The sequence below is a fragment of the Spodoptera frugiperda genome, chromosome 9, assembly GCF_023101765.2.
Source record: "Spodoptera frugiperda isolate SF20-4 chromosome 9, AGI-APGP_CSIRO_Sfru_2.0, whole genome shotgun sequence".
In the NCBI taxonomy this organism is placed as follows: domain Eukaryota; kingdom Metazoa; phylum Arthropoda; class Insecta; order Lepidoptera; family Noctuidae; genus Spodoptera; species Spodoptera frugiperda.
In genome coordinates, this window is record NC_064220.1 from 4,925,884 (window position 1) to 4,938,015 (window position 12,132).

The following is a 12,132-nucleotide window of genomic DNA, read 5'->3' on the forward strand; positions in this document are numbered from 1 at the left end:
TCCGACCGATATTACAAAGTGAGGCCATTTGTGCAGAAAGTAAGACAAAATTGTCTAGCACAGGAAAATGAACGGAAGTTTAGTATAGACGAGATGATGATTCCGTATAAACGAACCAAAGCTGGAAAACGCCGTCAATATATGAAGGACAAACCCAACAAGTGGGGTTTCAAAAATTATGTCCGCGCCGGAGTCTCAGGCATGGTATATGATTTTCTTCTTTATGGTGGCGAAGATACATTCAGATTTTACACGTTTTCAGATAAGGAAGCTTCTATAGGTTTCGGAGGACGAATTGTAATCGCTTTATGTCAAAGCATAAAATTCAAACCGGCTTTTGTTTTCTGTGACAATTTTTTTCCTGTCCTGAGCTGTTTTACATTCTACGCGAAGAATACGGTATATTTGGTTTGGGGACTATAAGAAACAATAGACTTAGAGGAGCAGAAAAAGTGTTGCCTTCAGAGAAAGAGATGAAAAAGAAGCCTAGAGGAAGTTATTCACAAGTAGTGTGCAACAAAAATAGATTATCGGTAGTGAGATGGAACGATAACAAACCTGTTACCCTAATTAGTTCATATGTAGGCGTAGAATCTGTCGAAAAAATGAAAAGATACTGTAAGGAGACAAAAAGCAAAATCGATGTCGACTGTCCCCAAATAGTCAAGGAGTATAATAAACATATGGGGGGAGTCGACTTAGCCGACATGCTTATATCTCTCTATAAAACACCATTTAAAAGTAGGCGTTGGTACATAGGTATTTTTGTTCAAATACTTGACATATGCATAAATAATGCCTGGCTTTTATATAGGCGGGATCAAGCTCAATCAAGCAAGCAATATATACCTCTAAAAGATTTTAGGTACGAAATATACGAAGGCCTGAAAAAATTTGGTCGTGCTGATAAAAATGACAAAGCCAGAAAAGGTGTGCCATCAGCTAACCCAGTGGAATCGTTACGATACGATGCCATTGGTCATTTTATGATAATGACCACTCAAGGCAGGTGCAAGCTATGTCAGAAGCTTACCACTGTATTGTGCATGAAATGCAAAGTGCGGCTATGTTTCGTAACAGGGAAGAATCCCAGAAACTGTCAATTAGATTACCATGTAAAGGCGTAAATTAGTCATTTCAGTTCAATAAACGTTTATACTATTATTATCTTTTGTATTTTTTTTTGCTATTCCTGCTCCTGGATAAACTCCCGTCGAAATTTCATAAGTTTTAGGACTCACTTCCGTCGGTATTTCATTAGTCACTGCACTTGGCAATGTATATCCCAGCATACACGACTTTGATCCCTTGGTTTTCTATTCACTTGGCAATATATGCTGTGTCATACATGAGTTTTCAGGAAAACTGAAACGTAAAGATATTTTTTCGTATTTTTTTGTAATGCCTTAAAACGTCTTAAACCCGATTTCAATAAAAAAATCAGTTTATGTAAAAAAAAAATCTGCCAAATTAAGGGTTAAAAGAAGCACGAGTGCTACAGATATGCTCCTCAGCTATCAATTAAAAAACCAAGATCCCAGGGCCCCCAGACGTTACTTATTTTTGAAGTAACGAATTTTACGGTATAGACACTCTTCCATGTGTTTAAGAGTGTGTGTGTAGTAACTAGTTTGACTAGGCGGCCCGTTCACAGGTAGCAGGTAGAAAAGGTAGACAAAAACTTAACTTACTTTTGTTGAATTCGAAGTGCTGATTTTTATATATGTCACAGAGAATATTATTAAAAATAAATATTTCATATTGACAGACCGTTTCTGTAGGCGGTAATTCCTCCCAGACGCTTCAAACCTCATAAAAAAATTACCGAACTTTTGTTATATTCGAAGTCTTCCAATTTATATATGATGTTTGGGGGACTATTTTAATACCTTTTGTCTACAGCCAGACCAATCCGAAGGGCCAAACATTCTCCCAGACACAATTCAAATTTTTATTAAGCTCCCCGAAACAATTAATTTTTAGGTAGATTTTTAGAAATCTAACTATTGCATTAGTCCTCATGGTGGAATTTTCACCTGATTTTGCTATCACAATTAGTTTAGAAATGGCGGCCATTTAAAATTTTCAAAATTTTAAAAATTGCAAGTTTTGTAACTTTAAAATAACTTATGATTGACAAAAAAAAGCTCATTTATGAAAACTTCATGTTGAAGCTGATTAAATTACCTTTAATTTGACCTCTAACACTGATACTTTATAATGATTTTTATTAGTTTTATAGTTCATCCAAAAATTTAAAAATAATGAAAACTTTTAAATTTTTTAAAGAGTTAAATAACAATTTATTATTTTTATATTTATACAAAAATATAGAAATGCAGTAGAAATATGATCTTCTTCCATTATTAGTTAATTAAGTCTTAATCTTCATAGTTAGCTTCATATGAGTTTCGACTTTCATCCTCGAACCAATTCTGGATTTCAATATTCAAGTCATCATCGTCATCATCTTTGTTTGAATCTTCTGAAAATACAAAAAACATTATTGAAGGTATGAATTGCTGTGCATATAAAAAATTAATTTGATGTGAACTTAACATACCTGATTCATTTTCGAGTAATTCACTGACAAAACTTGGTAACTGATCACCATCGAACCAGTAAAATTGATATTGGTTTTCATCCAATGTCCACCCATTATTCTCTGGACCAAAATCAGGTAAATTTTGTGCATGTGCATTATTCCATATACTTGCGATGTAGTTTGCTCGACAGAATTGTTGGAATAGTTCACTTTTACAGGGTGGTAAATTACATGAATCAAAGTTTCTCACGCTTTTCCTATTAAATTCTTCACTCACGTCAGATACTGTGTAAGTATTAATAAAAAGTTGAAGTCTGGCAGCATCCACATCGATTATCCCGGGAACATTGTAAACATCGCAAATAAATTTTTGTATTACATCGAATACTTTTTGTTTTGTGTCGTAATCCGTAAATAATTCTTCTTCACCGAATTGGAGAAACGCTTGTTGATATTCTACATTTTTTTCAATATATTGAAAGGTCTTTGTTTTCCTCTCTTGAAGAAAGCAGGATTATAGTCACATCCTGTGAAAGCATGAAATCCTGGCAAACTTCTACATAGAGTTGATCCTAAGTGCTCATAGATTTTTGTTATATCTACATATCTTTGCTTATTTCCAACACCAGTTAATATCCAAACGTGTGAATTATCATGTTTCATGTGATGCATATTTCCCAGCATTATTGCTGCAACGTCAGTATCAGAACATTTAACTACAATGTTTGCCTGGGTATTAATGTTGCACAGATGATAAATTATTTTCGTGTCAGCTTCTTCGTGCTGTGGACATGATAATTCTTCATTTATATTAACTTCTATCATATTATTATTGACAATAAAAGAATGGCATTGCCTGAAATTAACATTAATCTGCTTATTGCCAATAAATGGTATCATTTCATTACTTGCCCAGTGCAGAATAAAAAAGTCGACAAGTGCTTCTTTAAACCGTGAGTTTTTTAATTCTTTAGCAAAATCAGCAGGTCGAACTTGATCAGGTCCGGTTATGGTAAAATCAAGTTGTGTACATTCCTGTCGTAGTAATCTCTCATAATTTTTGATGGAGGGTGTAAAATACTGATCGAAAATTACTTCATATGTACTTGCATTTAATTGTGTTACCATTTGTAGCATTTTCTTGGAAATATTTCCAAAGGTTTTAGGCACACTTTTCATTGTATGAAGTAAAAAAACCGTCAATAATTAATACATCAATGGATACTGGTGGATGATGTTCAATATTTTTCTCTAATGATTTCATTAAAGCAGATTTTTGAGTTTTACAAATGCCACCATCAAAATGGCACATGGATAATGGCACAGGGGTTATGGGATAAGACAAAATTTTGGCCATATCGACTTTATAATCTATAGATATTCCAAGCATACGCCCAAATAAGTCTCTTTGAACACGCACTTCTTGAATTTTACCAGCAACTTTAGTTTTATGCTTCTTCAAATAATCTTGAGAAAAATTGAGTAACGGTGTTCTTTTAATGCTCTTTTCAAATCTATTTATATCTGCTTCACATTCTTCAATAAACAATTTGCGTTGGATTTCTCCATTTTTTTCAATATTGAGAAGAAATTGTTCAACAGGCTCTGATGCGGCTTTGCCCGATGAAATATTTATTAACAACTCCTTTGGTACTCCTACGTCAAATGGGTTAATAAAAACATCGAAAGTCTCGATAAATGATTGTAATTGATTGATACTATGTTTGATATTATGATTGTTCAGTTCAGCTGTAACATCTTGTTCTTTTAGTAAATCTAACTCTTTATAAACATGACTGATTATGGATGATCTTAAATCGTGACTCCGAGCCCACCGTTGTCGTGCAGAAATTGAATTTGTAAATTGTAATATCCCTGAAAAATCAAATATAAATATTACAATGGTGAAAATAACCTTGTAATTTAAATTTATAAATTACAAAAATCAACTCTGTGGCAGATTTATTCGTTTTATTAAAAAAAGTTTTAGACATAATTAAGTAGGTAATATATTATTAAATAAAATGAAAAATTTGCAATCAACAAAAAAATTTTTTTTTCGAAAATGAAATACCTGTAAGTCTTCTTGCGGCATCTGCATTGATGGTTTGCTCCAATACTAAGTCAATTGGCTGCTTTGAAAAGGGTTTATTAGTTCTTTGAATACCGAAAGAACCTTCTTGAAATTGCTCTAACAAATCAGGATGGGTTTCGTTGACGTTCAGCAAATTTGAGTAGTATTTAATTGACCAGCGAGCATAATTTTGTTGATTGCATATAAAAAATAAGTTTGTCATTTTTGGCAACACATACTTGAATAATTCAAAATCTCCCGAGCGGATACTTCTTGATAAAGTTAAATAATAATGTATCAGATTTATGTAAATCATATAAAACTGTGGTGTTTTTCCAAACTCGCCGTCGAGTGTCCGTTGCTTGTAAATATTATACTCATTCAGCAATCCTTCAAGCTCTTCATTCTCAATTTTAAATGATGATATTGGTGAAGTTTGCAGCCGAGTGATTTCTTCCAGCATTTGATCTGTGACCGTAGTGTTTTTAAATGCTAAGAATGACTTGAAATGTAAAACTTGCAATCCCAATCCCATCAACGGATGAAACCTTTTGCATCTATTGAAGTGTTTTCCTTCCATAAATCTATTAACTGACCCCGAAGCTAGCAGATTACTTTGCACCATGATATTTGATAAGCCGTTGTCCATTATAAATTTTCCTATAGCTTTAAAATAGGACATCATAATATGGAACGGCCCCAAATGTATAAATAAATTATTTATCAAATGCTGGTTTTTCGGTGGATTGAATTTGTAAAGCAACTTTTGCTATTGCAAGGTCGTAAGTCACTTGAATAGAAGTTTGCTGTACATCCTGACAAATTCTCTGACTTTGTCTCATAGTTTCTAAAACTACTGATCTATCGGTAGGTGATGCATTTATAGGAGTCAGGTAAGAAACTATTTGTTTTGAGCTATTATTGTCAGTCATTGAGCAGTTGAAACCAACCCACATTGGCACATTTGGTAACTGTAAAGCATGGCTCACCATCCAGATTGTATCGATTGCATCATATAATGGTAAATTCGCTGGGTTCAAATTTTCAGTTTCATGGACTGATAGTCGCAGATTATCCATCATACGTGGTTTTTTAGGGTATGGAACTTCATCTAAGGAAATAGCCTCAAATGTTCTCCGCCTTCTTTTTTCGAGTTCGAGGTAATGTCAATGGAAGACGATGGATCCATTGTTACTGAGTCATCTGTAGTACTAGAATCTAAATTTTGGTATATTATACCAACGGTATCGTGCAGCGTATCCTTTCCACTTTTTGTTTCTACGAACCGGTCAAAATTATCGTACGCAACACCAGTAGACAAATGTTGAGATTTTTTTATTGTTTCAGGACATAACGAAGATTTTTCGATGGATGTATAAGTTGCTTCTGTTTCTAATTCTTCGATTCCTTGATAACTGATGCAATGTCCATATCTGTGAATTATGTCGATAATTTTTCGACTACTGGTTAAGCTCTTTAATGACATTCCTAGCATAATGTGCTTTGATGTTTTGATTTTTCCATTGTGAATACTGTACACAACATCTTCACAAATAGAGTTTACTTGGCGAATGCATTTTCGATTTTGTTTTCGCTTTCGACTACCACCAGCAATTATAGTAAAAAAAAATCTAATAAATCTTGAGGCGCTGATGCTTCTCCTTTTTTAGATGTTCGACAGAAATATTTTGCGGCAGTTTATCAGTTTTTATATTCAAAACAGATTTTCTTAAAGCAAAGCAGCTGAGTTTAAAATATCTCCGTCTTTTAAATTTTGAAATGATTGGTCGTCGATTCTACTTATGTGCTTTGAAGCTAATATTTTTTTATTACCAATGGAAAAAAATTTAATATCTTTACTAAATACCTTCATTATTTTAACCTCTAAATTATGCGGTGTGAAATTTCCTGAAATTTCTTCACAATTTTCTGCTGCACTTTCCTCAAACAAATCCATGTAATATCTATGAAGATAAGTCAAAAAATAAATCTTTCCTTTTTCAATTATATTTTCTTTAATAAACGTACACATTTCATCAAATACGCCTTGATGATGCTCACGAAGATCATGCCAATGACTTTTTAATGTATTTTTATTTTGTTTAATTTTATAAGAAAAGTTTACTTGACAGATATGATGATAATAGATTTTCGGATGAGCATAATTTGTGATTTTATTAATCAGCTCGGTAGTATTTTCATCTTTAAGCTGAAATTTTGACAGAAATTTTTCTTTTTCGGATGAAAACAAAGGCAGTCTTTTGGATTTATGTTTTTTTGTTGTTTGGTCACAAAAAATACAACATGCATCTTTCGATTTAATAGATGCTTCATCTTCACCTGGAATATTACTTTCAGAAGTTGAATCAACATTTTCTAACTGTTCATTATTATCTTGGGAAGTACACGGAGCTGGTTCAGTTAAGTCGTATAAAACTGTTGACTGAGATACTGTAGAGGGGTCAGGTAAAAGAGCAGCTGCTGGACTTGAAGGCTGTGAAATCAATGGTTGGGGCTCTATACCTTGTGTAGAAAGAGATCTTGAAGAAGACGCTGAACTTAAATCTTCTGTAACATTGGACGATTTTTTTACATAATATTTTTTCATTAACCCAGTAAATGATTTATAACATTGTCTATGATAACCACTTTCATATAATTCCACTGGTAAAACAACGTCTTTAAATTTTAGGTTATGTTCTTTTCTAAGTTTTAAGATAGTTTGACACTTTTTTAATGTTTCTTCAGTGAACAATATCAATTTATCCCCAGAATTTTTACAAAAAACACAGTTCAATAATTCTGCCATTGTATTTATTAACGTCATACTGGCATCTGTCAGCCGCACCTTGTTACAGCGCATAAGGTATAGAGTAGTTTTGAAAACAATATATTGCTCTCGCTCACGCTTAAGCGCTTGCATAATGCCCCTACGAAAATTTTAAATGGCCGCCATTTCTAAACTAATTGTGATAGCAAAATCAGGTGAAAATTCCACCATGAGGACTAATGCAATAGTTAGATTTCTAAAAATCTACCTAAAAATTAATTGTTTCGGGGAGCTTAATAAAAATTTGAATTGTGTCTGGGAGAATGTTTGGCCCTTCGGATTGGTCTGGCTGTAGACAAAAGGTATTAAAATAGTCCCCCAAACATCATATAGAAATTGGAAGACTTCGAATATAACAAAAGTTCGGTAATTTTTTTTATGAGGTTTGAAGCGTCTGGGAGGAATTACCGCCCACAGAAACGGTCTGTCAATATGAAATATTTATTTTTAATAATATTCTCTGTGACATATATAAAAATCAGCACTTCGAATTCAACAAAAGTAAGTTAAGTTTTTGTCTACCTTTTCTACCTGCTACCTGTGAACGGGCCGCCTAGTCAAACTAGTTACTACACACACACTCTTAAACACATAGAAGAGTGTCTATACCGTAAAATTCGTTACTTCAAAAATAAGTAACGTCTGGGGGCCCCGGGATCTTACTCTATAAAAAATATGACAGACAGTGGTGAGCCTAAAAGGCTAGTGCAACAAGTGCCTACACGCTGGAATTCGACATATTATATGCTGCGCCGATTTATTTTACTAAAAGAAGCTGTAAAGCATTGTATGGCACTAATTGATAAAGATTGGCCTGAAATCAATGCATTAGATTGGGAAACAATGAGCGAGTTATGCACAGTTCTACAACCATTTGAAGAGATCACTTCTTCAATAAGTGGTGATCAATATTTATCAGGCAGTTTGGTCATAGTGGTCACAAACTGTTTGAAAGATGTTTGTGATGATTTTTTGAAATTAACCAATTTAAAATTGTATTAAATGAAGATGAAGGATTTAGGGCTAATATCTAGTCAGATAAAAACCTAAGAGACGTCTTAGGTATTAATGTGAAACAGAATGTAGAGTTTGGCATATATAAATGTACAGATGCTGGTTTTTGTGATGCAGATTGGGGCGGGGATTTAAAAGGAAGAAAGTCTACAACTGGTTACATGTTAAAATTTTCAAATTGTTTGATATCGTGGTGTTCAAAAAAACAGGCCTCAGTCAGTTAGCTTGGGGTCTGAGTATGTTGCTATGAGTATGGCTGCCAGTGAAGCGTGTTGGATAATTAATATCCTAGCGGACTTTGATTTTCAAAATATTTGCCTACCTAAATATCTTTTGTGACAATCAATCAGCTATATTAACTGCATCAACAGAGTCAATCAAACGCTTAAACCATGTAGACATTTTCGTTTCGTTTTCATATTGTTAATTGTTAAAGATCTTATAACAAATAATAAGATATGTGTAAGTTATATAAGTTTAAGTGAACAACCAGCAGATGTCTTTACTAAAACCTTAAGTAAAGATTTATTTATAAAATGTATTAAAAAGTGTAGCCTAGAATAAAAAGTTTATTTTTGTTAATAATTTAATGGGATTTTTTTTGTTTTGTTTCAAATGTAATTATATTGAGGGGAGAGGGGGGTGTTGTGATTATCAGTATAATTACATGGTTGGCACTACTGTGTCTATTGTGTAAAGGTTGTCACACACCTTAGTTGTTTGAAAAATATGACTACTACCTTTCGTTATTAGGTATGTAGAAGAATTGTAACCGTGCATTGTAATAAAGCTATTAAAGTACATTCATCGATAGAAGCATTTTATTTAAATTACAACACGGGTCTTATTAAAAGCAACAGACAAATGTCAAAATCTTTAGTCCAGGATTCGGTAGCTGAGGAAAAGAAAATTAAAGAAACGTAACGTTACTAACGAGCAACTGAAAGGCCCATAAATGCTATTAGATATGATGCCGTTGGTCGCTGGCCGGAACACACTGAGTATCAGAGGTGCAAATATTGTAAAAAGGGGTAAGCGAGTACTCGTTGTACCAAGTGCAATTATTGAATGCAATAAATTACGTGCGTTAATTGCCCTTCAAGAATTGTACGCAACTGTTTACACGTGGATACAAATTACAAGTAAATGAACGCAATTATTGAATGCAAGTCTTGACAAAAAATTGTTGCAAATGTCTTCTGTTTAGACCAATACAATAATGTTTAGGAGATTATTGCTTTAAAGTTTTGACTTGTCTGAATAGAGTTGTATGTGCGTGTACCATTCATTGGCAGGTTGCTTCAAGTATTGCACGTATTTGCGTTGTCAATTTTTTTATTTAAGTGTTGGAAGGTTTTGTAAAGAATCTGTTTATTAAAATATATGAGTCAAAAAGTGTTAAAATTTGGCTCTACTGACTTAATAAAGTTTATTGACATTTATCGCAGTCATGAGTGTTTGTGGGACACTGAAAATGTGAATTACAAGAACCGTGATGCACGTAGTGCTGCACTTGTAGCTAAGGAAATTACAAACAAGATAAAAAACTTAAGAACGCAGTATAATGCGGAAAGGAAAAAGATAAAACATTCAATGAGCACTGGCTCCGGTACTAGTTAGACGGCCACTCAGCACATTGCAATTCCCTTGAAATGTTAGAATATGCTAATGAAAATGACATTATTTTGATATCAATTCCGAGCCTTATTATCTCCAACCCTTAGATCGTTCGGTATTTAAGTAATTAAAAAACCACTTCTATGAACAGTGTAGACTTTGGCTAAATCAAAACCCAGGACGCCATATAACATGACTTTCTTTTGGAGCTTTGCTGAGTAAGGGCCGGCGCCCCTGCCGGCATGGCACGGTAGGGCATCCCGTGGCGTGCCGTGGGATCCCACGACGCGACGTGCCGTGGCATACTGCTGAAAGCCCAGCCACTCTGGCATCGATCAGATTTCCTTTCCGCGTAGGGTAAAACCAGGAGAGATGGACCAGCGGGTGAGATGGACCATCGTAACCTCTACCAAACTATAAAATTTATGACAGGCTCGCAGATTAATAATAAGCCGAGGAAAGTCGTTGCCGTGAAAGAATCAAAGAATGTTTGTACCATAACTGCTGGGGAAAAAGGTGAAACCATTTCTGTCATCGCTTGCTGCAGTGGAGAAGGTGTTTTTCTTCCACCCTATTGTATTTTCAGGGACAGAAATAAAAAAACCTGAATTTGAGGATGGCATGCCGGCTCTGTGGTAACAATGTCACAAAAATCAGCTTATGTGAATTCAGAAATATTTTTTGACTTTTTAAATCAATAAAACCTACGGCCGAAAATTAAACGAAACTACGGATTCGAGAACCGGAGTAGGCCCCCAGTTCTGATGAAGATAGTGAACAAGAGATTATAACTCTGCGTGATAGTCCTGAATTGACTGAGTGGGATGACAACGAATGTGCAGGCTGTGGTGAAAACTAAACTGAGTCAAGATGAATGGCTGCTGTGCACTATATGTGAACGCTGGTCCCATGAAGGCTGTACCAATTATCCCGATATGTGCGACCGATGCGGAAATACAATAACAAAAGTTGAATTTAAACTTAGCGGCTACAACTGGCTTTGTTGCTACAGACATCGGTCATGCTCAATTCGAAGAACTGTTTTCCGCTTTGAACGTACGAGTTTTCTCTAAACACACGTACACAAAATTACAAAATGAAGTTTACAAAAACTGGGAGCTGACAGCAGCAGACGCTATGCAAGCCGCAATTAATAAGGAAAAAGAATTGGCCATAATTGAGGACAGCATTCACAACGGGTTGTTATCGATGTGTATGCCGATAGAGCATGGAGTGCACGGTCTTACGGGACCAATTTTAAAGCCCTTTCTGGTGCTGCTGTCATTATTGGAAGAAGAACCGGTCATGTCTTATACATGGGGGTGAAATATAAATATTGTTTAGTAACTAAACAAACTTTGGTTTTTTTTTGTTTTGGCTTTCGCTGGCTGTTGACGAGAGCACTGACACTGTTGATACGGCTCAACTTGCTGTCTTTATACGAGATATCAATAGTAACTTTGAAATAACTGAAGAACTATTAAAGTGCGTTCCATTGACAGGTACTACGACAGCAAATGATATTTATTCTGCAATTGAGCATTTGATAGCAGAATATGAACTCGACTGGAATAAATTTAGCAGCGCAACTACGGATGGCGCACCCGCCATGGTTGGCAAACATTCGGGTGTTGTGACTAAATTGAAACAGAAAATATCAGGAAATTTTGTGGGAATTCACTGTATCATTCATCAGGAATCATTAGCATCCAAACATTTAAAAATAGACCTTGTCATGCAACCTGTAACTAAAATTGTAAATTTTATAAGGAGCAGAGGACTAAATCGCCGACAGTTAAGGCAGTTTTTACAAGAATTGGACGAAAAATATTCCGATGTGCCTTATTTCACCGAAGTTCGTTGGCTCAGTCGAGGGGCAGTTTTAGAAAGATTTTTTGCGTTACGTGACCCTATTCAAGCTTTCATGTTAGAAAAAGGCAAGCCAATTGATTATGACAATGACTGGTGTTTCAAAAATTTTGAAGGCTCTTCGTCATCCATGGAAGCTGAAATAATTGCGGAGAGCTTCAAGACCTCTATTGCAATGTATGG

General features: G+C 34.7%; 1 pseudogene; it reads right to left on the minus strand.

Moving 5' to 3' along the window:
- Nucleotides 1-2,272: 2,272 nt before the first annotated feature.
- Nucleotides 2,273-5,210, minus strand: LOC126911037 (uncharacterized; annotated as a pseudogene).
- Nucleotides 5,211-12,132: the final 6,922 nt, after the last annotated feature.